Source organism: Chelon labrosus (assembly GCF_963514085.1).
Source record: "Chelon labrosus genome assembly, chromosome: 3".
Lineage (NCBI taxonomy): Eukaryota > Metazoa > Chordata > Actinopteri > Mugiliformes > Mugilidae > Chelon > Chelon labrosus.
In genome coordinates this window covers 985672-990622 of record NC_140339.1, presented here as the reverse complement: position 1 = coordinate 990622, position 4951 = coordinate 985672, and the positions used below count along the sequence as shown (strand labels likewise).

At 42.0% G+C, this 4951-nt stretch overlaps 1 long non-coding RNA gene across 1 annotated transcript; it reads right to left on the bottom strand.

Annotated features, from left to right (window-relative positions):
• Window positions 1–1382: 1382 nt before the first annotated feature.
• On the bottom strand, window positions 1383–1990 carry LOC311485597. The gene is made up of 2 exons (XR_014698973.1): window positions 1754–1990; window positions 1383–1610 (listed from the first exon to the last, which is right to left on the bottom strand). It is a non-coding gene; the product is annotated as an uncharacterized lncRNA (long non-coding RNA).
• Window positions 1991–4951: the final 2961 nt, after the last annotated feature.

The window sequence follows — 4951 nt, the reverse complement described above, 5'->3', positions numbered from 1 at the left end:
AAGAGGTTCTTATAGTGGTCCACTATTCCCACCTCCAGGTCCTGGATGGTGATGGGCTCCTCTGGTGTCCTCTTCCTCCTGAAGTCAATGACCAGCTCCTTGGTCTTGTCCACATTCAGGAGTAGCTGGTTTGTCTGGGACAAAGTCTCTGATCAGTGTCCTGTACTCCACCTCCTGTCCATCTCTAAGACACTCAACCACTGCAGAGTCATCAGAGAACAACATCAGGGTTTACATCTTTATGACGTCGAGTCAAAAACAAAGCTGTGTGAAATCATGTGAACGAGTTGGATTTGATAAATGAAGCTGGAGTCCACTGAGAGTGTCCTCCTTATAAACATAGTGAGACCATAAAACATTTTATATGCACAGGTTTTTAAACAGCATGGTTTTTATCAGAGGTGGTTCATCAGCTCCAGTAAATCCTTCTCTACTGGACTAAACCTACATTTTAATATTTTCCATTAATCTTATTAAATTATTCCAATAGTTTATTCTTTTCATGTCATGTCTTGTTTGTCTCTCAGGTGTGATGCTTCTGTCAGTGTAGCTTAGCATTAGAGCTTTTATCCAATCATATTTCATCATCATGTTGCTGGGCCTTCACAATTAAACCTGAAACACATTGTAATGACGCTGTTCCTTTAACCAATCACATTTCTAGTTGGTATTCTTAGTCCTTCTCTGTAGTTCTGGTGAGTTAAATGAATTATATTTACATCTGTTATGTATATTTTTGTCATTTTATTGGGTCGACATTGATGCTTCTGCTGGATTTGACGTATGTGGCGCTGGTGGCTGCAGAGAGTGAGAGGAGACTTTATGAATTGTTCTAAGTGAGTTTTTTTCTTTAGTAATGACATTCATCTCTCCATCAGTCACTTTGGTCAATGCGAGGAAGTGGACACACATTGTCCATATTTATATACAGTCTATGCTTCATATCAACAGGAGTAAAAGCAGTGACGTCATTACTGAGGATGAGTTCATCCTGAATGAATAAATGAGCAGAGATGTTTCCTCTTTCACTTCCTCCTCTGTTCACGTGAATTAATCTGCTCATTGGTTTTGCCTCCAGGTTTAACATTTGTGGTTTTCAGATGAATGAATCTAAAGTCTGGTTTCCAACTTCTGCATCAGGTTCACTGAAAATGTCAAACTGTGGTTGTGACTGGAATTTTAGGTTTTAGGTTCATATGCTACTTCCCTATCAGCTTGTTAGCATGCTAGTCTGCTAATATGCTACTTCCCAGGGGCTTCCTAGCCTCCCAGATAATGCTAGCTCCTCCTAGCTTCACCTTAATGGTTCAGTAGAAACTAAACAGATGAAACGACTCTGGTTCTGTTGTGTTCGTCCAAAACAAAGAGACCAGGACACCAAGTACAAAAATAAAACTTTTATTTCAAAAAGTCTCAAGAACTAAATACTGTTGTTTCATTTACATGAGATCAGTGATGATGTCCCATAATTTACTGGTCAGTGAGTCAGGGATGAATTCATTCTTCAGGATGTGGAGGAGTTGGATGGTTTCAGGAAGACACTCAGATGCTTCTTTGCAAACTTTGTTTCAGGATCAATGCAGAAGGTTTTGTTCATCTTAGTTGTGATTCTGTAAGAAATAAAAGAGTCGACTGTGAGAACACCAGATCACTGCCACCCTCAGCTAAGACATCCAGAGCTCGTCTACTTTTAGAAAATTAAAGTAAGGAAACAGACTAAATTAGTGCAGCACCACTTCCTGTTTCTACTTACATCATAGCTCTGGGTTTGCAGCTCTCTGGGGTCATCTCTGCACGCAGCACATTGATCTTGGGGATCTTCATTTGAGCGACAAGTACACAGCAATCGTCTTTGTTCAACTGCTCCAAAGCGACTGAACCTGCAAAGACAAACACACTCAACATTTAATATGAAGCATTAAACAGCTGAGAGTCTCTGAGGACAGGAGGACAGACACTGACCAGCAGCAAGACGAGGAAGCAGGAAGCAGCCGAGAGTCAGGAGTCCGAGGGTCACCAGTGTCTTCATGCTTCAGACTGATGTCAGGATCAAGTTAGGATGAAGCTCTTGAATGTGATGAAGCTGGATGAGCTCTGAACGGCTCTGTCCTCCCTCTATATACATGTCCAGACTCACTTTCTAGGAGACATTTATTCTGAGAACACATCTACTTCCTCCTCTTCCGCTGCTTCTCGTTTCTCTTTTCACAGGTTATTTTTTGCAGTACAGAGAAAACGTGAAGTTAACGAAGCCTGAGACGATTCTGAAAACACTTTTACACAGAAAACTGACTTTATGAAAGAGAAACTAAACGTCTCAACACTTCACTGTTTGAATGGAGCTGCATCAGTCTGTTTGAGAATGAGCTCCACTGTCCCTCTATAGTCTGGTGGAGTGGATGAGATGGATTGTCCACGATGGAGAGACGTTTGTCCAGAGTCCTCCTGTCCCTCACTGAGACAAACGTCTCCAACTCACTACCGATAACATGTCCATCCTACTTATGTCCTTTCTGCTGGTGCTGCTCCCCCAACAAACCACAGCAAAGTCCAGACTGAAAGAAAGTCTCCAGCAATGTCATCTTCATGAACCAAGATAAGATAAGATAAGACATGTTTATTGATCCCACATATGGGAAATTAACTTGTCACAGTAGCACAGAATTTGTCAAAAATATATACAAAACAGTGACGACTTAAAAATTACCAGGGGAATAAAAAACACAAGTACTGATTGGAAAAATATATACAAAAAAATAACAACAAAGACATTCTGTATATACACTGTGGTGGTGGAATAAAAAATTTACAAATAAATAGATTGCTAAAACTTTAGGAAAAACTATAAGTTGGTGAGGTAGTGGTTTGTGCAAAAAGGCAGATTTATTTGTGCTAAATGACAGTTGTTATTGACTCAGGCTGGTGTTGTACAGCCTGATGGCAGCTGGGATGAAGGACCTGTGGTAGCGTTCCTTCTTGCAGCGTGGATGCAGCAGTCTGCTGCTGAAGGAGCTGCTGAGGTCTGAAACAGTCTGATGCAGTGGGTGAGAGGGGTTGTCCATGATTGATGTCAGCTTGGCTAACATCCTCCTCTCACCCGCCTCCTCCATGGAGTCCAGAGAGCAGTCCAGGACAGAGCCGGCCCGTCTGACCAGCTTGTTCAGTCTCTTCCTGTCCCTCTCTGAGCTCCCACTGCTCCAGCAGACCACTGCATACAGGATGGCAGAAGCCACCACAGAGTCATAAAAAGTCCTGAACAGTGACCTGCACACTCCAAAGGACCTCAGTCGTCTAAGCAGGTGAAGATGACTTTGGCCCTTCTTGTACAGGGCGTTTGTGTTGTGTGTCCAGTCCAGTTTATTGTTAAGGTGAACACCCAGGTACTTGTAATCCTCCACGACCTCGATGTCCAAGCCCTGGATGTTCACCGGTGCAGTCAGCTGTGGTTTCCTGCTAAAGTCAATCACCACCTCCTTTGTCTTGCTGGCGTTTATGTGCAGGTGGTTCAGAGCACACCAGTCCACAAAGTTGGTGATGACCTCCAGGTACTCCAGATCATTTCCCTAAGACATGCGCCCGACAATGGCTGTATCATCAGAGAATTTCTGGAGGTGGCAGCTGTCAGTGTTGTGTCTGAAACTAGAGTCTACTCAGGTCCTTCTTGTCCACAGCATCACTGTTGTCCCTCCAGTCCAGATTCCCAGGTCCTTATAGTGGTCCACTACTTCCACCTCCAGGTCCTGGATGGTGATGGTCTCCTCTGGTGTCCTCTTCCTCCTGAAGTCAATGACCAGCTCCTTGGTCTTGTCCACATTCAGGAGTAGCTGGTTTGTCTGGGACAAAGTCTCTGATCAGTGTCTTGTACTCCACCTCCTGTCCATCTCTAAGACACTCAACCACTGCTGAGTCATCAGAGAACAACATCAGGGTTTACATCTTTATGACGTCGAGTCAAAAACAAAGCTGTGTGAAATCATGTGAACAAGTTTGAGAAGATAAATGAAGCTGGAGTCCACTGAGAGTGTCCTCCTTATAAACACAGTGAGACCATGAAACATTTTATATGCACAGTATCAAGTTTCTTTAAATATATATAATAAAATTCACCTTCAGTTTTTAAACAGCATGGTTTTTATCAGTGGTGGTTCATCAGCTCCAGTAAATCCTTCTCTGCTGGACTAAACCTACATTTTAATATCTTCTCATTAATCTTATTAAATTATTCCAATAGTTTATTCTTTTCATGTCATGTCTTGTCTGTCTCTCAGCTGTGGTGCTTCTGTCAGTGTAGCTTAGCATTAGAGCTTTTATCCAATCATATTTCATCATCATGTTGCTGGGCCTTCACAGTTAAACCTGAAACTCATTGTGATGACGCTGTTCCTTTAACCAATCACATTTCTAGTTGGTATTCTTAGTCCTTCTCTGTAGTTCTGGTGAGTAAAATGAATTATATTTACATCTGTTACATATATTTTTGTCATTTTATTGGGTCGACATTGATGCTTCTGCTGGATTTGACGTATGTGGCGCTGGTGGCTGCAGAGAGTGAGAGGAGACTTTATGAATTGTTCTAAGTGAGTTTCTTTCTTTAGTGATGACATTCATCTCTTTATCAGTGACTTTGGTCAATGCAAGGAGGTGGAGACACATTGTCTATATTTATATACAGTCTATGCTTCATATCAAGTAAAAGCAGTGACATCATTACTGAGGATGAGTTCATCCTGAATGAATGAATGAATGAGCAGAGATGTTTCCTCTTTCACTTCCTCCTCTGTTCACGTGAGTTAAACGTGATTGGTTTTGCCTCCAGGTTTAACATTTGTCGTTTTCAGATGAATGAATCTAAAGTCTGGTTTCCAACTTCTGCATCAGGTTCACTGAAAATGTCAAACTGTGGTTGTGGCTGGAATTTTAGGTTTTAGGTTCATATGCTGTCACAAGGACA